Here is a 23681-nt window from a genome sequence, read left to right as displayed (position 1 = left end):
ATAGTGTACATATGGAAGTCAGAGGACAACTTCCAGGAGTCAGTTCTCTCTTTCCACTGGATTCTGGGGAGCAAATTCTGCTATTCAGGTCTCTGTATAGCTGAGCCTTTATGTTAGTGCTGCATGGAACAACATTGTTGACAGAGGAAAACTAGGCATAGTCAACTGGACTGACTGAAACAAAAAAGCAGAAGTAAATAGCCATGATGTCATGGATTCCAGATATTTATTAAGTATCCTGGGAATCTTGCGAAGCACTTCTGTTCTCACTAGGATTTAGTCTTGAGTGATTTTTTCTTTTTTTCTTTTCTTTTCTTTCTTTCTTTCTTTTTTTTTTTTTTAGCTCAGCCTCCCAGAAACTGGACCAGATCATTGTACCTGGAAGAAAGGGGGTTAACATATGCAGTAAGATGTTCTGAAAAATAAATCCCCAGAAAACAAGGTTCTGTATTGATTCGTTTCTGAAACTGTGACCCGAGGCTCAAAGGAACCTAGCCCTTGTCTTTTCTAGAGGTGATGGTTGAGTACTTGTAATTCAGGGTTCTTGGAGACTTCACAGGGCCTACGTATCAACAATGGGGTTTGGAATGTGAGGGAGCCTGAGTCAGCAACCATCCTTGTGTAACGACTTGGTGAGGACTCCATTATCTCTCAAAGGGGCCTCCCAGACCCTCTTGCTGTTGTTCTCCCATGGCTGTGCACACCCTTGTCAGGGGAACCCTGTGCTCCATCTCCGCTGTTATCTGAGTAGTGGTGACAAAAGGCGATGGGATAAGCTTCCGCTCAGTCTAATCCACTCCCGCTCATTTCGGCAGACTTCTGCCAGCCCGAATCCTCTGGTTTTTCTTTTGGGCCAGATACAGAGAACATTTCTCATTCTGGTCTTGGAACAATCTCTAGTGAGAATATTTACTTCTCTCTCTCTCTCTCTCTCTCTCTCTCTCTCTCTCTCTCTCTCTTTCATTTCCTTAACACATGGTTGAAAAAATAAATCAACCACACCCCAGAATGTTTCTGAAGACCTGAGCTGATATGGAGAGTAACGTGAAGATGGAAAACAGTCCCCAGGGCTCACCAGAAGTGATGAGTGAATGGGCCCTGGGGGCAGGCGAGTCAGATTCATGCTGGGCTGGGGATTGAATTCACATTGAACTGAAACTGCAGCGGATGTGTTGAACCTTAACTTTTGATGAAGAACTTAAAGGTGACAATGTTCTAAGCTTGACTTTCTCTTGTGTATTCAATAAGTCGTGAAAAGTTGTTACTGCTGAGCTCCTGTGTAAGAGTGTGCTCATCTGGTGCCCAGAGATGGAGCTGTGTTTATACTTTGCTGTTCTTCTTACTGCATCACCTCCTCCTCCTCCTCCTCTTCTCCTCCTTCCTTTCCTTTCCTATATTCCTGTTGCCTCTTCTTCTTACAGGGTTTTGCTGTGTAGCTCAAGATGGCCCGAAACTCAGGATTTTCTTACTTTAGCATGTCAAGTGTTGGGATTATAGGTGTTCACTACAATGCCTATCTCAATTTTACATACTCATCCTCCCCTTCAAAATGTGTTTTAAAAAATAGTTCATGGCATTATGCTGTTTGGTGAATATTAACGTGACACAAACTAAAGTCACCTGGAAAGAGAACATCTCAACTGAGGGACTGCCTTCATCAGACTGGCTCATGGGCTGTAAGTAGGACATTTTCCAGATTAATGACTGATGTGGGAGGGCTCAGCTCACTGTGTGGGGGGTGTCATTCTTGGGCATGTTATCCTGGGTTGTATAAAAAAATCCAGCTGAACAGCCATAGGGAGCAAGCTAGTAAGCAGTGTTCCTCCTTGGCCTCTGCTTCAGTTCCTGCCTCCCAGTTCCTGTTTAAGTTCCTGAAGTGACTTTCTTAATGATGGACTGTGACTTGGAAGTGCAAGCCAAATAAACATTTCCTCCTAGAATTGGTTTTGGTCCATGTTTACTGCAGCCACAAGAAGCAGACTAAAACAGTGGTGATTATTTTTAAACATAAGGATAGAAAAGTATGCTTTCACATAGCTGTAGCAGAAAATGCAAAGTTTCCATATATTCAGAAATATGGAATTATCCAAGGTAAACAAATGTATCTTGGTTTGATTCTCCTTTTATTTTCATATTAGTTTTACATCATACAGCATCAATTATTGCTGTATGATATGTTAATTTCAACCTCTCACTATTTAAAATACAATATTTCTAAGACAATTTATGCTTCTTTCTTCCTTTATTCTGGTTGTGTGGCCTGGCCTTAAGAACTCTTATAACATATTTATATGATTGTCTTTCATATTGCCTCCCTCATCTCTGTTCTTGTCATGACAAAAGCCAAGCATCGCTCATTACCTTAGAATAGGCCTTGTTTTCCTTCCCTAGTCCATCCTGAATGTAGTTATGAGGGCCACCAAGAGGCAGCAGTTTGAAATATGAGATATTAACACACAATGGAAGTGTGCAGGAGACTGACACTCCAGCATAAACAATGGAGGTGTCACTCTGAGTGATGGACTGTGACATCCTCCTGAATAATCTGAGGACTCAAGAGAGAATAAACAATTTGCTCCTGACACAGCTTGGATTTCAGTGTTACCTCTCAATGTTAAAGAGACTCACTGAGTACTGTGCTGTAAGGAAGACACAGCCAAAATGTCATCAAGGAGCAACTAGTTACACCAGGGTTGCTTTTTGTTTCAAAATTGGGTTGAAACTCAGAAGCAGGTACAATCAGAAAAAGCACTAGAGGGCGCCAGACTCCTTTGTGAGGAAGTCTTCTTTGTCCTGCAGAACACAGCACCTTCACGTCAGCCTGTCAACTTGTGACTTTCAGGGATCAGCCTGAGTCCGTAGGCACGATTACACACGCATTAGAATTTTAACAGTCACAGACTTTAGAGGGTAAAGTTACGAGTGCACATTAAAACGGACTTAAGAGACCTATTACCTAAGACAATCTATGGTCCTTACTTGAATAATAATGCAAACATCATTCTTAAAATGATGTTTTCAAGACACCCAGGGAATTTGATCACTAATAAAAGTTATATTACAGAATTATTATTTGTTTTATTAGGTGTAGTAATGGTATCTTGGTAATGCTAAAAATTCCTTGGCTATTAAATGTTTGCATGATATTACTTGATGCCAAAATTCATTATAAAATATTCTACAGTAAGGGCAGAGTGCAGCTTGGTTGTAGAGAGTTGCTTAGCATCTACAACAAAGGGATAAAGTGCATGCATGTCTCTGTCTCTCTCTGTCTCTGTCTCTGTCTCTCTGTCTCTCTGTCTGTCTCTGTCTCTCTGTCTCTGTCTGTCTGTCTGTCTGTCTGTCTGTCTCTTTCTCTCTCTCTGTCTCTCTCTCTGTCTCTCTGTCTCTCTCTCTCTCTCTCTCTCTCTCTCTCTCTCTCTCTCTCTCTCTCTCTCTCTCTCTGTGTGTGTGTGTAGTGGATAATAGAAGACAGAAGATGGATAGTCTGGATTCACTTTTTAGATGAGTCTGGCCTTGAACTCACAGAGACCTGGCTACCTCTGCCTCCTCAAGTGCTAGATTACGAGCATGCACCTCTATGCTTGGCTCCAAGCCTCCTTTGAGTTGGGATAATACCCAGAAGTTTCCCTTCTGACTTTCTTAGCCCTATTGCTTGGCCGTTTCTGATGGCCACTCCTGTGACAGCTGTGGCATGGATGACCTTGAGAATGCTAGGACACAGGTTGAACAGGAGAATAGTCAATTCTGGCTTTCAAACCCTATGACTCACCTGGGCTTTTGGGTTCAGTTCCCAAGAGAGAGGGGTACACACAGGCCACCCTCTTAAGAGAATATTGAGAAATCTACTGTCTCTCCAGGAAGCGGGTGGTTTCTTAGCCGGTGGGTAGACAGAGCACGTGGCCTTCTACAGACGTAGGGCATAAACATGCCTCAGGCCTTCAGAGCCCTGGCTGCACTGATCATGAGCTCAAAGGGATTATGAAGAACATGTCTTCAGTTAATGCGATAACAGTGAATGATCACATTGAATAATTGTAATTAAAGACTTAACATCTCCTCCACACAGAAAGGAAGCAGGGAAGCTAAAGGAAAAGGTGCTAACAGGGCACAAGGCTAGGGTATGGGCTAGTGGTACAGTGCATGCCTAGCACACAGGCTTGGATGTGATGCCCAGCACCACACTCACAGAAAGAAGTTAGGAACGTGGGGTCTGGACTTTAACAGACCCGTGTTCTGATTCAGATCCTGTGACATATTTTGGGTATATGTGTTTATATATATATATATATATATATATATATATATATATATATATATATATATATAAACATGTTATTATTTATAGAGATGAGTCGATCCAAGTTTTGCTTAAACAAGAGAATGTATAATAGACATACAAAGAAAATTGGCCCTTTGTATAAAACCTACACACGACAAGCATTTAAAAACACAACAAACAGGAAAAGCCTCTTATCTAATTTTTCCACCTGGTTACTGGATCTTCCTCCTAAGACTTATTAAGCTATTAGCTCAGGCCTTAAAGGGCCGTGTGGGAGTCCAGGTGGAGCCCCAGGTGCTGAAGCTGCCACGACTTAGGAGAAAACATTCTCTCTGGCATCCAGGCCGAGGTCTGTGGAGCTGAAATTCCCCTGGTATTTTGAGAAATAACTGTGAAGCTTTCATTGCCAGTGTGGCCCATCGTTTATGAGCTGTCAGTGGGAAGGCAGCAGAGGAAAGGAGGGATTCCTACAGTATCATGTCGCTGCGGCCTCAGGAAACAGAAGAAAAGAAACCCAAACAGTTTACAGTGGACAATCTTCCAGATGCTTATTGTCAAGATCTCTGCTCAGGATAGAAAGAAAACCCACACCGTGCCACATGCTTCTTCTGCACTGTGAGTAAAAGCCATGTGTCCGTCCTCAGGTCTTCCTGCCTTGATGGCCTGGGCAGTATCATCTGGAGAGAGAAAATGGGGATGACTGTTCTGTTTTCTCTGGGATACCTTGAGAGTGACCCCGGGCTAAACTGCTGCTGGCTCCTTTCTGTTTCATGGCCATTAGGCTCCATTCCCCCCCCCCCCCCCCCCCCGCCTCCCCGCCCCAGGAAGAGCTGTCCAGCTTTGTAATTAGCTTTCTTCTTCAGGCGGATGGCTGAGAGGGTACCAAGAACTGGCCCGGCCTGAAAAACCCCAGCGTCTCGCACACACATGCTCTATATCCAGATGCAATCTTTTAATTAATCATAGGTGCTCAGAGGGCTTGTTCGCATTTTAATGCTTTTTAAAGTAAGTTCAGTGAAAAGAAATTTCGTATTCAGGAACCAGTGGCTATCGCACTTCTTAGCAGAAACCTCTCAAGCCAGGATGTCTTAAAGAGTGCATTTGGTGTGGGTGTGTGGGTCTTGTGAAAGTTTCCTTTCACTATAAATCCTGTGACTTCATTGAATGCCCTCAGATAATCCAGATAACTCCTCCATCCCAAGATCTATAACGTGTTCACGTCTGCAAAGTCATTTTGCCTCATAAGGTAGAATATTTATAGGCTCCGAAGACTAAGGGGTGGATTCGTCCTGAACCATTATTCAACCTACCACAGCCCACATCTGAGCACCAACAATTTATTTCTCTTCCTCATGAAGGATACATTCATCTCATCCTATTTATCTCTGAAAGTCTCAACACAAAATAGTCTGCCTTAGGTTGGCGAGTAGGCACTTATCTTTACCCATCATTGGCATATGAATTCCATCATTCATAGCCTGTCTTAGGTCCAACAAGGCTCAGACTCACTCTTCCCTGTCTCTGGCTTGCCTCCATATCAACACATAAAGGGCAGTGTCTTTGAGCTCTATGCCATGTGCATGTGCTTGTTCAAAGTTTCCGATCTCAACAAATGTACTGGCTGTGGGTGAGGCTGATAAAATGGAAAAAGAAAATTGAATTTTACTTTGACCTTTACTATTGTTTGAAGGTTTAACTCTGGGGCTGGTTTTGATGCTTTTGGGTCTGTGGGAAGGCAGCAAAAGTGGTGGAGAGTCCATGGTTGGAGCAAGCTGCTCCTACTCACAGAGGCCAGGAAGCAAACACAGAGAGGAGACTAGTGCCCCACAGTCCTCTCCAAGGGGAAGGCTTAGTGACCCAAGACTTCCCACCAGTTCACACCTCCATTTCTCCAAGCTCCCTCACCTTCCAACAGTGCCACAGGAGATCAGCCTATAATAGATAGGCCCTGGAGGACATTTTAGATCCAACGGTAGCTGTCCCCTGATTCCAAGCTGGCTGTTTCTGCAAGCTTCACTTTGAACCTTGTGAGCCTTTCATGTTTACCAGGAAGACTTACTCCATTATTACAAAAAGGCTTCTTCTCTGCAGCCTTTCCCGACTTCCATGGAGATGTGGAGGGATCTCATGAGTCACAAAGTAATCTTTTCAAAGGCCACCCCTGCTCATTCCTTCTGACCTACTCATCTTCCTGAAGCACTAGCAAAGGGTCTTTATCCATGTCCTTAGCTCTCTTCTCAGAACGCAGTGGCATGTGCCTACTAATTTTTGTGTCTTTTAAAAAGATCAGAATATGCCAGGTGTGGTGGTGCACGCCTTTAATCCCAGCACTCGGGAGGCAGAGGCAGGTGGATAACTGTGAGTTCGAGGCCAGCCTGGTCTACAAAGTGAGTCCAGGATAGCCAAGGCTAACACAGACAGACCCTGTCTCGAAAAACAAAACAAAACAAACAAACGAAAACAAACACACAAACAGATCAGAAGAGGTTGAGGCGCAAACCATCAATGGCTGGCTTCTCTTCCATTCAACAGTTCTGGTTATCCACCATTTCCTCTTACATTTTACTAGAAGAGGTAAGATAAAGGTTGCACCTTCAACACTTTGGAATCTCAAGTTCATATCCAAGTTGACTTCTTTAGTTTTCTCTCTATACAACTGTAGGACACAGGTCAGTGAAGATTCCTGAGGCATATAAAAGGGTATTTTCACTATAATTCTCAATAACATGCTTCCAAATTTTGTGTGAGCCCCCAGGGCAGTGTGTGTAATGCCCATCTTTTCCCCAATGTTCTCCTCCTGACAATTTAGATATTATTTGAGAACATGTATTATTTTTCTGCTGTATTTCCTACCTCCTTCTGAATCCTCATTAGCAGAATTAATTTAAATATTTTGGTTTTTTAAAAATGCAACACAGCAATATATGACTTTAATAATAGGGGAAACCTGAGGATAGGAGGATATGGGAGTGCTGCCCTCTCTGCTTGTTTTTTTTCTGAAGCCTGAAATCACTTTAAAAGTCTACTAAATGCTGTAATCGCAGCACTCAGGGAGGCAGAGGCAGGCGGGTCTTTGTGAGTTCGAAGCCAGCCTGGTCTACAAAGTGAGTCCAGGACAACCAAAGCTATACAGAGAAACCCTGTCTTTTTTTTTTTTTTAAAAAAAGTCTATTAAATGGGGCTAGAGAGATGGCTCAGTGCTGAAGAATACTTGATGTTCTTGCAGGGGACTAAGAATTTTGCACAGCACCCATTCAGTAGCCTTACAACTATCTGGAGCTGTGCCTCCGGGTGATTTAATGCCTTCTTTTAGCCTCTTCTGGCACTGTACACACATGACACACATACATACGTGCAGGGTAATACTCATACACTTGCAATAAAATAAATATCAAAAGCTCTAATAAAACCATAAATCCTTAAAAATCAGCAACTGCAATTCAGCTAAATAGTAATCCAAACTGGAGGCATCAGAAAATACTGAAACAATGGGACATATGGCAGTGACAATTATGATGCAAGTTGATCCAGTTGTGGGCTCTCCAGTGTTTTTGTTGGTAGAGCTGGGAGGAGAGAACTCCCTAGATGTGTGTCCTCTTTGTTTGTTTTTTACCCCTAGAGGAAAGACAGAGAGGTTTCTTTTTTTTTTTTTTTTTTTTTTAATTTGCCATTATCTCAATCACATCAGATCAAAATCATACTCAGATATAATTTAAAGCAGCACATTTTGGAATGTATTCAAATGTGTCATACAATGTGTGTTTTAAGATCTTTTCTATTATAATCAATCTTTCACTGTCTTCGATTCCCTCTAAGACATTCAAGAAATAGTATATCATCGTCTAGTGTGAGAAAGTACAGGCTGGTAGCCAGAAGACAGAACAATTCTCTAGGGAGTGCAAGGCTGCACACACATTGCAGCAAATTTCTTCACAGAAGTGTGTGTGTGTGTGTGTGTGTGTGTGTGTGTGTGTGTGTAGGTTGGAACAAAGCCTCACAGCATTGGGTTGGGCAGCTCTTGCAGGAGATCTTACCTAAGACACCTATGTATACTTCTGAATTATAAGTTCAATCATTTTATTTGCCTTTTTCTTAGCAATATTCCCTTACATTCCCTGGCATTTGGACATAACCAGGCCCCCTCGTGACATGTTAGGGTTGTCAGAATTTTGTGTGGGCGTATACATACCCCTAAAGTCTCAACACATTTCTATTTTCTTCTCACTGACACCGTGGCTGGAGTCTGACATTTTCAGAGAAGACAAAGCCAGCAGCACTTGAGGGTATCTGTGGTTCCTTTCCACCAGCAGAATGCTTGACAACCTGTGTGTAGTAATAGTCTATAACCACTCTAGGCTTTTCTTACCATGTTCCTCAGCTTTTTTCCATCCTGTGCCCATTGCTCAGTTCCAACGCTAGCTTTTCAGGTATGTCTTACCGTAGCACTGTCACTCAGGTTCCCAAATCTATGTGCATTTCTTAAATTGCATCTGATTTATAAAAACTCAGTGACTTAAAGCAGTACAGATTCATCGCCTGGAGATCAGAAGTGTGATCTCAATGTGCTTCTCAGGGTTGTGCTTCTCCTGGAGTCCCCAGGGGAGGAACTTTCTAGCTTGCAGGAGCTGCTGGCCTTCATTGGTTTGTGTTCAACAGTCACATTGCTTCGACCTCTGCTCTATCTGCCACAGCCCCCCCCCCCTTTGGAGTCTTGACTTTTGTATTTCTCTATTTTATAAGGGTCTTTATGGGCTGTAGGTGGAGCTAGTGGATGAGTATTGCCTAGCCTGGCAAGCCTCCGAACTGATCTCAGTCGTCCCAATCAAGAGAAAAACCAGCCTTAGGATTATATTGTTCCCACCTGTGTGATAGAACAGACTTTCTGTATTTAGAATCCTTTTGTTAATTACACCCAAAATGCTTGTTTTGCAAATAAGGTTACAAGTTCTAGGGCTGAGGATACTATAGCTTGCCTTCCTTCCTTCCTTCCTTCCTTCCTTCCTTCCTTCCTTCCTTCCTCTCTTCTTTCCTTCTTTCATTCCTCCCCCCTTCCTTTCTTTTTTTCTTATCACCACATCTCAACAGTCTCAGGTTGGGTTTTCTGGAGTCAGACAACGAAAGTCTGTCTGGGCTTTAACAATATACATCAGGAATTAAGTACTGAGGAAGGAAGCAAAAATGAACAGTGAAAACTGTTGAGGCGTGATGCAGGCCTGATTAAACTTCGGCCCCTGCAAGGCCAGCTGTGGTCAGAATTGTGCTGCACTGAGCCAAATGTTGAAGCTTCTGCTCCCATGCTGTGCTCAGGCACTGGAGAGGTGCTGTGCAGCCAGGCAGCCACCGAAGGGGTCTGTGGCTGGAGGTGGGCTGCTGGCTGCAGTCACGAGGAAGCCTCTTTCTTCCTTCCTTCCTTCCTTCCTTCCTTCCTTCCTTCCTTCCTTTCTTCCTTTCTCTTCCTTCCTTCCTTCCTTCCTTCCTTCCTTCCTTCCAAAAAGTTAAAAATTGTTTAAATATATTTATTTAAAATTTTTTTAATTTATTATAATTCATTCAGCTTACATTTTGAATGTTATCCCTTCACTTGTATTTTCCTGTTCCCATCCTTCCTCTCTCTTCTGCCCTATTCCCCTCCCCTAGACCTCTGACAGAAGGGTACCCTCTCCCCCACCGTATGGCCACAGAATATCTGTCCACTGGCTAGATCTGAACAGGGGGTTTACTGCATGCATTGTCCTTGGTTGGTGCAACAGTTTGGGCAGGTCCCCCCTGGGTTCAGATCCACCAGCCTTGATGGTCTTCTTGTGGGGCTCCTGAAGCCTCTGGCCATGTGGACGTTCAGGGGCTGGAGGTGTGGACGGTCAGGGGCTGGAGGTGTGTACTTATACTCGGGTGACTTGTCGAGTGGAAAGCTTTTGGATCAGCTCAAGTCCTATAGCTATCGTGGTAGACTCTCATGGCCTGTACACTCTTTCCATCAGCTCAGGAAAGGGCTCAGCTAGATTCTTGGTATCCACAACCATCTTGGAAGTTTCCTTGCAAGGTTTAGGTTGTTAGAAGGAGTCTAATTGATTCAAGGCCTAGCCATGACACCCCTCTCTCACAAGTACTTATTAAGCGATAGAGAACTTGCCTGGCATATATACATGAAACCCTGGTGGCGAGGGGGAAGTTGCCAACTTTTATGCCAATATTCATCATTATAGTCATCATCAAATTAAACACTGATATTATGTATCAAATATTGAATATTTGATACCTAATATTTTGCATGCAATATGTCTCATGCAATCATTTCAATATGTTGAAACGGTTCAAGGAGTTGGTCTGAGGACAGAGGGAGGGAGTGTCTGTGTTCTGCTATATCCCAGTGCTTCTTCCTGGGATGTGACATCACAGCTTGATGATGACATAGGGAACAGCACTCATTTCGGCCTAAAGCCTGGCTTGTAACGTATGATGTGATATGCTACCTTGCAGTGTGGAGTTCGGTTGTTTGAGGTCTAGAACATCATTTGAACAACTGACTCCAACCCCAGCCTGTTCTAGTGTTCTTGTGAGGGCGTGCACATTCTTATCCTTTACGAATGTGGACTGGAGGGCGGGAGATGGCTCAGTGGGTAACGTGCTTGTCACATATGCAAAAGGCCTGGTTTTCATGTGCAGAATCCATGTAAGAAATTCAAGTGTGCTCTGGTGCCCCATATTTGACCACTTCCCCTTGATGGGGAGGCCACGTAGCACTCAGAGAAAGAATAGGCAGGCTACCATGATGAGACTTGATAGCCTATGACCATAGAGTTGGGGAGGAGGTCCCCCTCGGTCATAGACCTAGGGGAGGGGAATAAGGTGAACGCTGGAGGATACAAGTGATGGTATAACAATTGAGTTGTAATCTGAATAAATTAATTAAATTATTAAAAAAAAAAAGAAATTCAAGTGTGGTGGTGTCCACCTATAATTCCATCATGTTAGGATTCGGGATGTTGGAATGGTTCAGGAAGTTGGATCTGCGGGGCTCACTGACTAGCCTCTAATTGGTGAGCTCCAGGCCAACGAGATATGCTGTCTCCACAAAACAAGGTGGACAGAATATGAACAATGACACTCAAGGTTGTCTGACTTCCACAGGTGTGTACATACTTATGTGTATGAGAGCACATGAAAGAACACACACGCAAAATAGAATTGGAAGTTGAGAATGGTATACCTTATACTTATACTTCGAAGAGGCTGAGGCAGACTGTCTTCCATGAGTTTAAGGTTAGCTTGACTATATGTAAGACCCGTAAAACACACACACACACACACACACACACACACACACACACACACACACACACACACACAGAGGATTGTGATTTGTGCCTTTTTCTTAGAAAGGCTAGAGCCCAATGGAAGGACAGATCTGGCACACTGCCTATATCATTAAAGTCTAATTGCAAATTAACAGTGCTAAGTGAGCCTGTCAGTCTGGAAGCTGTAAGGAATATGACCCTCCTAGGTTTCTGATGCTGTGATTTTGCACGTGTGAGTGTATTTTTGCCTTTGCTTGGTATATACAGTGATCAGATAGCCAGGCTATCTGACATAGAAATGAAAAGCTATTTGCAGACATGCTTGAGTTTTATATATATTGTGTGATGTCTTTTTTGAAGTCTTGGGCTTAGCTAGGAGAATCTGTTCCACTTTTGTGAAATTAAGCATTTTGCCTCCTCGCAAACTCTGGTGGCATAACTCTGGGAGACAAATCAAACCCTCTCATTTTGTAATTTTGGACTCAAGTTTTTAAGCCACATGTTTGAAGTCTCCTGCATGATTACAGACTACAGGCATAATTTCTCCCCAGCCCCACTCTCTTCTGAATTCTGTAATCAGATACGCATCTGTGCACACATGCTTTCAGACTCTGGGCGTGTGTGTGTAGACTGTCCTCTCCTTCTAGTCAGGATTTTGAATTTTCTCTTAGCAGTAAAACTTGAAGAAGGAAACTTTCTTACTGAAATCAGATGATTTAGTCCAGCCATTAAGGTGATCCTCAAGAGAGAAAGGAGCACAAGTAACTATTGTTCTATTCTGTAGGGCCAGTCTATAGCAGTGATGGGTACCCTGGTAGGACCCCTTGTTCCTGCCCTTCCTGAGTTTAGGCTGTTGCCACCTGTGTCCTGTATCAGATGCTGGTTCTGCTGTAACCAATTTCTACCAATCAGTGGTTTCTAATGACACAGAAGGCCAATATGTGCATTGTGGGCGATCAAGGTTGGCTGTAGATGATGCAGGGCATCCTTGTCTTGCTCAGCTTCCACTTGTATCCTTACATATACGGCTGCTGATCACTATGACACCAGTTCTCTTTGTCTTGTTTCTAATTTTCCTCTCTCTCTGACTCTGGCCCTCTTTGCTTTGTTTCTACAAGGAAGTCATTGGCTATACTGGGTGCACCTGGATAAGCCAAAATCATCTCCCTGGTTCAAGATCCTTAATAGAATCACAAATGCAAAGTCTTTTTTTTTTTTTTTTTTGGCCATGCAGGTCAACATACTAATAGATTCCAGACACCAGAATCAGGTTGTAGTATTTGCTGTGTCCTTGTATAACAGGAACCTCATAGGCTACACAATTTAAAGAGAACAGGCATTTATTTCTCAGGGTTCTAGAGCCAAGGTCAGGCCATCAGGTTAGAGTCTGTCTATCTGCTTGCAAGGTGGTGCCTTGAATCCTGTACCCTCTAGTAGGGGGGATATCATGTCCTCACACAGCAGAGGAGCAGAAGGGAGGCACCTACCCCTCTACCTTTTATGATGGTGTTGCTCCACTGACCCAAATGCCTCCAAAAGGCCCCTGCCTCCCAAACCTTTCCATTTGTGATTGGTGATTAAGCTGCTAACGTATGAATTTTGTAGGGTCTAAAAATACAGCATAGCAAATGCAGACTTCTTTGGCAGGTGGCTTACTTAACACAACGCACTGTCTGTTTGTATTGTACCTCCCAACTAAGCTGACTTCTTCAGAGGACTGTCTAGTCCTCACTTCTTCCTGCACCAGGTTCATACTTACCTGAATGCTTTGTAAAGCCTTCTCCTTTTAGAACCACCTAGGATAAAAGAAACAGTCTTGTAGGCTCCAACTTTCCACCTACTTTTTTGTTGTTGTTTTTTTTAAGTGCTTATACCTCTCTTCCAACCTGCCTATCTTAGATAGGAGAGAAAAGAGGTTAATGGGAACAGGGAAAGTAGACCTTGTTGGATTCAGTTCCTGGGAACAATTCTCCTGGCATCATTGGCAGGATTTCAGCAGACCAGCAACTCCACCAAAGTTGCTCCTGAAATCTGGAGCAACTGGAACTTGGAGCAACTGGAACCTGGAGCCTCAGCTGGAGCCCAAAGCCTCGAAGCCTTCTCTGGAGTGGTTCTCTCTAGGAGCATCTCGAAGTGGAGTGATGAACAGCCAAACAATACCAAGATCTCAATCCCCTCTCCTGTTTTGGGCTTATATATGTATCTCTTCTCAGAGTCTGTACTAGGATGTTTTTCAGCTGGCAAAAACCAAGCACGTACATGAGGTGGTTCAACCTCCAAGTGGATAAACATCACCTGTTCTCTCAAAAGTCTGTTCCTCATGCCACACTTGGGATCAAAACAAAAACATGTTTATATCTACTACACAGTCTAGTCTGTCATCTACTGAAGAAACAAAGGGAGAATCCCTTTCCCCCTTTATATTCTAATATCTCCATATTATGTGACTTTTCCTGGAGAGATATGAAGACAGTATATTTACCTTAGATAAGAAACTAATGGCAGACTAAAGAAATTACTCCCCTGCCTCTAGCTTAGGCAAACCAATGACTTTATTGGGGTTATATATAGGAACATGGGGGAGCAGTTACTTACAGGAGCTGGATTATTCAAAGGCAGCACCCTCTTGCGAAGCTTGCTCCAACATGGGTGGTGGATGGACTTCATGCTGCATCTCTGGAGGCCCCCTGAACAACCTGCAGGCACCTCCCAGGGAACAGCTCCTCCTAGCAATTTCCTGTTGTGTATATAGCCTTGAAGGGGCCCTTGTGAATCCTGTAATTTTCTGAGTTTCTTGAGTCTGGAAAGTTCCATGAGCTCCCTGTCAATGTTGTTAGCTTCCCAAGCACTCCAGGAGGGAGTGTTTCAATTTGGAGGCAATAGCTGTACAAGCTCTCATTTGCATCTTGATTTCTGCAGAGCTCTGTGTTTCTATCCAAAGTCCCCCAGCCCTGGTGTATGAGGTTCGTCCCATCGTCCCATCCAGTCCTTGCTCTATATACATGCTTTCCTTTTGTTGCCTGGTGCTAAGGAAGGTTCTGCCACTTTTCTTGAGTGGGTAGTAGGTATCTAGCCTTCAGAGACTGTTGTGTTGCCCTTAGAGTGAGCCATTTAGTAGTCAGTTGTAATCATCTTAGAAACTTAGAAGAATGGGCCACATGCTTTTTGTGTTTGCTTGCTCTAATTGTTGGTAGTTTCCCTGCCCCCTATGGCTTCTTGTAGATATTTATAGCCATGGATGGAGTTGCAGAGATCTCCCCACTTTTGTCCAATTCTGAATCTATCAAGGAATCTTTCTATATTTGCCCAAAGAACATGACAGCTGCTGAATAGCCATTTTGGCTTGTCAGTTTTTAATAATGAGCCTAGGAGAAAGGTATTAACATATTACCCTCATTGTATACATACATTACAGAGGACTACACTAAAGTATCTAACATTGAGTGACAGGTCAATGAGAATGTAAGGGTTGGAATACAAGCAATGAACTCATAATTGTCAGAGACAACCTTTATACTAAACAATTGAGGCAGGGGTGGTGGTAGTGGTAGCACAAACCTGTAATCCCAGCACCCAGGAGCCTGGGGAGACAACAACAGCAAAGAAATTGAGTCATATTCTGGTAACTTCTCATGCAAATAATAGAACCTGACATATAGAACAGAGCAAGAAAGTACTAAGGGATTTCAAATAGAGAAGTGTCCTTTCTTTGGTTGGAAGATAAGGCATGTCTTTTGACATCTCATAGTTGATTTTGTTTCCTGCTTTCTTTGCTTTGGAAGAGAAGGTAAGTAGGAAGGAAGCTATTGATTTCCTCCCTGGTCAAGTTACTAGTGGAATTTTTCCTGAAAGGGAGTTCTGTTGTTCCTGTCGACCAGGGTGAAGGGTCATTATTGACAGCAAAATCACAATGGTGTGAGAGACAGTGGTTCACAAAGACCATTAGTCACATAGAAATTGATTCCTGAGTACATGCACACATGTAGTTGTGTATGCACACACACATATGTTACATAAAGCTATTTTGATTAATGTCAACAAATTCAATATATTTTTACTCCAAAGTTTCAAATCACGAAACAATGTCATGTTTTTCTTTTGCTCAGAAATATCTATGCCTTTACAGAATTAAACATTGACTACACGACAGTGCCAGGGTGTTGTTTTTGCTTTTGCATAATTAGAATAGATATTAAGTGATAATTAATTTTAACCAGAGTCATTTACATTAGGGTATCATTTTCAGTAAAATGTATGAAACACTTAACACAGTGAAATAAAGAATTTGGCTCTTCAGGGTAACAACTGATGTCTGATTTATGCTTTGCTCACAAGTTATGATACAGCCATCTGCATCACTGTAGATTCTGGAAGACTAGAGTGATAACCACTCTTCATAAAAAGTGCAGCAGTCTGAGATGCTTGCCTTTTATATTTCCTTACTGGCTGGTAAACTCATCTAAGCTAAGGAACATCCTTAATCATCTTCACACACATCCCTGCTGTTGCCTCAAACACAATATGTGCGGTTGCCCACTCGATATGCAGCCCACTGCAAACCAGTGCGGCTCTGCTTAGACCATTTAGCCAGGACTTTTTTTATTTGAAACTATGATTTATGTTTTATGTTCAAAGAATCCTAATGTATATGATGCTTTTTTTTTCAGACTGTTGATCAACAGTATCTTATGCTTCAGTTTTAACTGTTCTGGGATGCTAGCCTGCCCATGTCATAGCGTCACTGTATTGCTTATGTTCTAGAACAGTATCATGCAGCTGAGAGTTTTCACATCCAGGTGGTTCCACATGTAGCTCCACATTTGACAGAGTCTGATCAGGTCATTCACACCTTACCTAGAAGTAGAAAATAGATGAAACTTTAATTTCTTTAGTATAAAGTAGAACATGAAAAATGGGGACTGACATAAAAACACAAAAGAAATAATATCAACCCTTGAGACTGCTGAAGGGTTGGATGAAGGTAATGTGATAAACTTTAGCAGAAATTAACATAGAGTCTCATTCTGGGCACTCAGAACATTCCATTTAAATAAAGGCTAAGGAAAAATGTAGTTTAAATAAAGTAGATATTGTGTAGATGTACCACAGTTTCATTATACATTCTTCAGTTGAGGGACATCTGGGTTGTTTTCCAGTTTCTGGCTATTATGAATAATGCCACTATGAGCATAGTTGAGCAAATGTCCTTGTTGTATGGTGGAGCACTTTTTGTGTATATACCCAGGAGTGGTATGGCTGGGTCCTGAGGTAGCACTGTTCCCAATTTTCTGAGATAGTGCCAGCTTAATTTCCAAAGTGATTGTACAAGTTTACACTCCTACCAGCTATGGAGAGTGTTCCCCTTTCTCCACATCCTCGCCAGCACGTGCTGTCACTTGAGTTTTTGATCTTAGCCATTCTGATAGGTGTAAGATGGAATCTCAGAGTCATTTTGATTTGCATTTCTCTCATAGCTAAGGATGTACCTACACAATGGAATACTATTTAGCTATCAAAAACAAGGACATCATGAAATTTGCAGGCAAATGGATGGAGCTGAAAAGATCATCCTGAGTGAAGTAACCCAGACCAAGAAGGACATCCACAGTATATACTCACTTATAAGTAGATATCAACTACATAATACAGGAAAACCATATCACAATCCACAGACCTAAAGAAGCTAAGTAACAAGGAGGACCCTAGGGAGGATGCTTAATTCTCATTCAGAAGGGCAAATAGAATAGACACTGGGAGCCGTTGAAGAGAACAAACAGGATGAGGGCCCCAGCAGAGGCTGATACACCAAACAAGGACCATGTATGGAGAAGACCTAGGCTGTTCACTCAGATGGAGCCAATAGGCAGCTCAGTATCCATATGGGTCCCCTAGAAAGGGGAGCAGGGGCTGTCCTTGGCATGGACTCTGATGCCTGCACTTAGATCATCTCCCCCTGGCAGGGATAGGCTGGGGTCAGTTGGTAGGAGAGAAGGGCTCCCCTTCTCTGAGGACTAGGGGAGGGGAATAGGGGGGAGGAGGGAGGGGCCTATGAGGGTCATGAGCAGGAACTAGAATGTGTATAGTTTTCAGCACTGTGGGAAACACCTTGTCTTCTAGGCTAACAGTTTACTGTAGAAGAAATCCAGCACACACTCAGAAAAGCTCAGAGGGATGGGGTGGCTGAACTATGTGTTAAACCCATGTAGCAGAGGGACTTTATGGTCATTGCAAAAATGAACAAACAAACAAAAACAAAAACAAAAAAACCCTCCTTCATTTGAGAGTCAGTTTGACATGTGTAATTTAAAAAAAAAAGTTTTTATTTAACATAATATATAGCTTTTGTCACTAGCCAAGGACAATATAGGTGGTAAACTTTAAACCCCTACCCAGATCTAGCCAATGGACAGAACATTCTCCACAGTTGAGTGGAGAGTGGGATATGACTTTCACACGTACTCTGGTGCCTCATATTTGACCATATCCCCTGGAGGGGGAGCCCTGGTTGCACTCAGAGGAAGGATAGCAGGTTACCAAGAAGAGACTTGATACCCTATGAGCATATACAGGGGGAGGTAATCCCCCTCAGTCACAGTCATAGGGGAGGGGAGTAAGGGGAAAATGGGAGGGAGGGAAGAATGGGAGGATACAAGGGATGGGATAACCATTGAGATGTAACAAGAATAAATTAATAAAAAATTAAAAAAATATATAGCTTTTGTTTAAAAAAAAAAACTCTTGAAATAATACATCATATTGAGGAAAAGCCAAGATTTCTGAGCATAGAAAATAGATGATGAGCTAAAATGGTTGGGTAGCCATCTTTTATAAAAACTTTAATAGAAAAGTAATATCTTTAAATTAATCTACACATTTATTTTACCATATTAATTCAAAAATGAAGTATAACATACCAGTATACAAATTTATTTTGAATTTTAAGGAGTTCTGGCAAATTTTTATTAAAGGAAAACTGTCTTGATTTACTCTTCACCAGTCTATTCTGGCATCTTCTAATAATACCAGAATCACCTGGGTCAATAACAGCCAGTGTGCATACTCTAGTATTTTCTGCACACTGTGCCCAATTCAATATTATTGCCACTGTAGTGGTGGACACCAGTTTTAGCCAACATGGCATAGTATTCTATTTCATATTTTCTCAAAGCTGGGCAGTTGTTGGTAAGGATAACCAATTTTGCTTTGCCTTGTCTGATCATCTTCAGGGTCTAGTTGTATCCCAGCACATACTTTCCACTTTTCATAACAAGCTAGAGGCTAGAGTTAACCAACTCCAGAGACATTATCCTCTTCTTTGCAGCCACCATCTTATGGAGAGCCGCAGACAGCGCTCAAAGAAGAGGTCGCCTGGAAGCTTGCCAAGTACAATGACTTGACAAAATCCACTTCCTGCTTCTTCCCCAGAGCAATGCGCCCTTGAGTGAGCCCTTTATGCGCATGCCTGAGGGCATAGCGTGAGGTGGCGTGATCCACAAGGACCAACCAAGAGTGACAATGTGGCAGTCTCTGATAGGACCAGGCACACTATAAAGGTTCTGTGGGCGTTTTCCCCGAGGTCACTTTGGTAATCAGGGTTCCTGAATAAACTGCTGCAAGAAGAGTTCCTGGTGTCGGTGTCTTTCCTGCTGGTCGGGGGCGGCATCGACACCCTCTTCCTCCCTTAGGTTTGGGATAATCCCCAACCAAGATCAGCCACCAAGACGGCCAGGGAGCGAGAAAGGCCAGTGCACAAATCTTAAGTGTGGCCAATTAAAAGAGAACACTTCTTAAAAATCCATTAAATGACAATATAAAACATTACTATGATCACAGCATCGCCATGTTCATTCCTTCAATAGTTGCCCTGAAGGTGGTCATCCAGGTTTCAGTTTCTATAGCTCCATCTTATAAGGTTTTGATCTAAAAAAATGCAATTACATTTAGTATTATCCTTTGTGTTTGTCTTTTTTTTTTTTAGTGTTTTGTAAGTGAATTATGCTTATTGAAGTTTGCTATGTTCAGTATAGAATCTCATTGTATGAATAGGTCATAATTTGTTTATTCCATGGTTGATGGATATGTGGGGTGTGCCTTTGTGTTGGTTTGCATAGGTGTGGCCCCCACAGACTCAAGTGTTTGAATATTTGGCTAATAGAGAGTGACACTCTTAGGATGTGCGGCCTTATTAGAGTGGGTGTGGCCTTGTTGGAGGAAGCATGTCACTGAGAAGGCGGGCTTTGAGGTTTTGTGTATGTTCTAGCTATGCACGGTGTGGAACACAGTCTGCTGCCGCCTACTGATCCAGATGTAGAACTCTCAGCTTCTTCTCTAGCATCATGTCTGCCTGCATCCTGCCATGTTTCCCACCATGATGATAATAGACTAACCCTCTGAAAAGGTTAAGCCAGCCCATATTGAGTGTTTTCCTTTATAAGGGTTGCCGTGGCCATGGTGTCTCTTCACAGCAATAAAGCCAAACTAAGAGAGTTCTGTTTTAGTTGTTGTGAATAAAACTCTGTGAGCATCCTTTTAAGTGTCTGTTGGTACACATGCATGCTTGTCTCTTGTGGATCCTTCCTAGGAGTTTCACTACCGTGTAATAGAAAAAGGATGCAAATGGCTCCAGTAGACAATTAACAACTGTTTTAAGTGGCTCTGCCAGTCTTAACTCCTGAATGCCATAGGAGAGTTCTGTTTAACCATGCTCTACCTAGTACTTGACTTTGTCAGATTTAAAATATGACATGTGGTGATATTTTTACTAAACTTCTCTGATCTGCTTACCAATCTATTTGCATGTTTTCTTTTGTGAAGTACCCATTCTAGTCTTTCTCAATTTTTATTTTTAAAAATTTTATTGACATCATTACTATTGGTGTGTGTGTGTGTGTGTGTGTGTGTGTGTGTGTGTGTGTGTGTGTGTGTGTGTATGCCACAGTATGTGTGTGGAGTTTAGATGACAACTTTCCTTCTACTTTGGTCTCCAAGGATTGAACTTGGGTTGCTACACTTGAGCAGCAAAATGAATGATTTCGCATGTCCTAACCTAGTTTTCACTTTTAAATTTATTCGTCTTTCATATATTACATCTTGACTGCAGTTTCCCCTTCTTCCTCTCTTCTAAGTCCCCTCACCTCTCCCTTTTCCCAAGATCCATTTCTCCATTTCTCTTCAGAAGAGCAGGCCACCCAGGGATATCAATCAAATTCGCAAATCAAGTTGTAGTAAGACTAGCCACCTCCCCTCATATCAAGGCAGGATAAGGCAACCCAGTAGGAGGAAAAGAATCTCAAAGCAGGCAGCAGAGTCAGAGAGAGCTCCTGCTCCCACTATTAGGAGTCCCACAAGAAGACCAAGCTACACAACCATAATATATATGCAGAAAACTTAGGTCAAACTCACACAGGCTCCCTGATTGTCAATTCAGTATCTGTGAGCCCTGATGAGCCCCAGTTAAATGATTCTGTAGCCCGTAATCCATGCTCTTGTGATGCTCTTGACTCCTTTAACTCCTATAATCCTCCCCCTCCTCTCTGCAGGGCTCCCCCTGGGTCTGACTGATGTTTGCTGTGTGTCTCTGCAACTGCTCCTGTCAGTTCCTGGATGAAGCCTCTCTGATGATGATTATGCTTGGCTCCAGTCCACAAGTACAACAGAATATCATTAGGAATAATTTCATTAACATCATCATCATCATCATTACCACCACCACCATCAAAGTCATCATCATCATCACCACCACCATCATTATCACATCATCATCATCATCATCTGCCAGTCATGTTTGGTTCTATCCTAGGTCTCTGGGCTATGCAGCCTATGGTTCCTGGCCCTCCAGGCAGTTTCAAGCATGGGTTCCCTCTTGTGACATGAGTCTCAAGTAGGACCAGTAATTCGTTGGCTACTCCAACAGGTTCTGCGCCACTTTGACCCTAGCACATATTTCAGGCATGGCAAATTATAGGTGAACTGTTTTGTGGCTAGGTTGGTGTCCTAGTCCTTCTGTTGGAAGCCTTGCCTGGTTATAGAAGATGGCCAGTTCATGCTCCATAGTCCCCATTACTTGGAGTCTTTGCTATGGTCACCCTTGTAGATTCCAGGGAGTTTCCATGCACTAGGTTTCTACCTTGCCCCCAATTCCGGTTGTCTCTCCCAGCATTCTCCCTTCACTCCTTGCCTACTTGATCCTCCCTGTTCCCATCCCCACCCACTCCCTGTCCACCCACAAAATCTATTCTTTTCCCCCTTCTTAGGGAGCTTCATGCATCCTTTCCCCCAACCCCTTGAGCGCTCCTTGTTACTTAGCCTCCCAGGTCTGTGTGTTGTAGCATGTTTCTCCTTTACTTTGCAGCTAATATCCACTTCTAAATGAGTATATACCATCTTTGTCTTTCTTTGTCTGCTTGCTCAGGATGATTCTTTCTAGCTGAATCCTGCAAATTTCATGATGTCATCTTTTCCTTTTTAATTAATTTATTCATATTACATAACAATTGTTATCCCATCCCTTGTATCCTCCCATTCCTCCCTCCCTCCTGCCTTCACCCTATTCCCCTCCCCTATGTCTGTGACTGAGGGGGACCTCCTCCCCCTCTATATGATCATAGGGTATCAAGTCTCTTTTTGGTATCATGCTATCCTTCCTCTGAGTGCCACTGGGCCTCCCGTCATGATGTCATCTTTTTAAACAACCAAGTAATACTCCATTTTCTCTGCAAAGAAGGGGAAGTCCTCCGTGGATACCAACAGGACTTGACATATCAAGTTGCAGTAGGGCAGCATTTTCTCCTATTGAGGCTAGGCAAGACAGTCCATTAGGGGAAAGGGATCTAAAGGCAGGCAACAGAGTCAGGAACAGCCTCTGCTCCAGTTATTAGGGGTTCCACAGGGAGACCAAGTTGCACATCTGTTACATGTGTAGGTAGCCTAGGTCCAGCCCATGCATGCTCTTTGGTTGGTGGTTCAGTCTCTTTGAGCCACTGTGGGCCCAGCTTAGCTGATTCTCTAGGTTTTCTTGTGGTGCCTTTGACCTCTCTGAGCCTAACCCACTTTTAAACAGCCTTTTTTTTTTCTTTTCATTTTTCTTTTCTACTCTAAATACAAGACATTTGTACAATGTAGATATTGCACATTTTGTCTTCTATTTTGTGACTGGACTTCTTCCCCCAACCCCCTCTGACTTTTTAAAAAATTTAAACTTTATTTTAGAAAGATGTGCCAAAACCAAAAAAAAAAAATTACACACATCAAAATTAATCAGACCCAAATCAACAAAGACTATGCAACTCAATGAGCTTCTTTAAAGCTAGAGGAGCCATTAAGGACAGAAGCTGTGGAGCTATACACTGGATTTTATTGTTTTTAAATTACCTGTATTATTAGTATTACCAGTATGCCCAGCTAGCAATCCATTAAGACCTAGACACTTATTATATTTTAAAATAGCCTTAGTTAACCTGGGGCAGGGCAGGCATTAATCCTCTAAACTACATCCCATACCTGCCCCAATCCCATGCCATCTGTTTCTAATAACTTCTATCAAGCTACCTCCCCTCCATAATCCCAAATGCTTGTTAATGTTTTTCATCTGGGCCGGATTCTCCATCTAGCCAGCCACGTGCTTCTCCTTCATCTAACCCATGGCGGCCTTCCTCTCTTCCTTGGGTCTTTTTCCTTCCTCCTCATGGCAGCCTCTCTTCCTTTCCCCAGAATTCCTCTCTCTCCTTGGGACCCTTAGCCACACCTCTATCTCCTCTGCCCTGGCCAGGTGGGATGGCTTTTTATTAATTAAAAGGTGAGTCACAGAGACAGCAAGCAGTAATTAGCATCAAAATATATTAGATCATCCCCCAACAGGATTTTATACATTCACTGTGGAATATGTTTTTATGCATTAACAAATATTAAAAAATGGTGACAGGCTGAGAAGTAGAGAGACACTAGCTTTTTATCCTCTCTCATAACTCACGGTTATTGCCTGCATTCAGCTCTCCCTCATATTCTAATATTTAGCCTTTCTTCTTCTATTTTCATAGAACACTGAACACATTAAAATCTATTAAGAACAATAAATAAATACACTCCACCTACACACACATTTGTTC

General features: G+C 42.7%; 1 pseudogene across 1 annotated transcript; it reads right to left on the bottom strand.

Annotated features, from left to right (window-relative positions):
* Window positions 1–18469: 18469 nt before the first annotated feature.
* LOC311606469 (large ribosomal subunit protein eL30-like) lies at window positions 18470–18905 on the bottom strand (annotated as a pseudogene). Its single transcript has one exon. The product of its transcript is annotated as a large ribosomal subunit protein eL30-like (transcript).
* Window positions 18906–23681: the final 4776 nt, after the last annotated feature.

Source organism: Acomys minous (assembly GCF_964271855.1).
Source record: "Acomys minous genome assembly, chromosome: 10".
In the NCBI taxonomy this organism is placed as follows: Eukaryota; Metazoa; Chordata; class Mammalia; order Rodentia; family Muridae; genus Acomys; species Acomys minous.
This window is presented reverse-complemented; position numbering and strand designations above follow the sequence as displayed.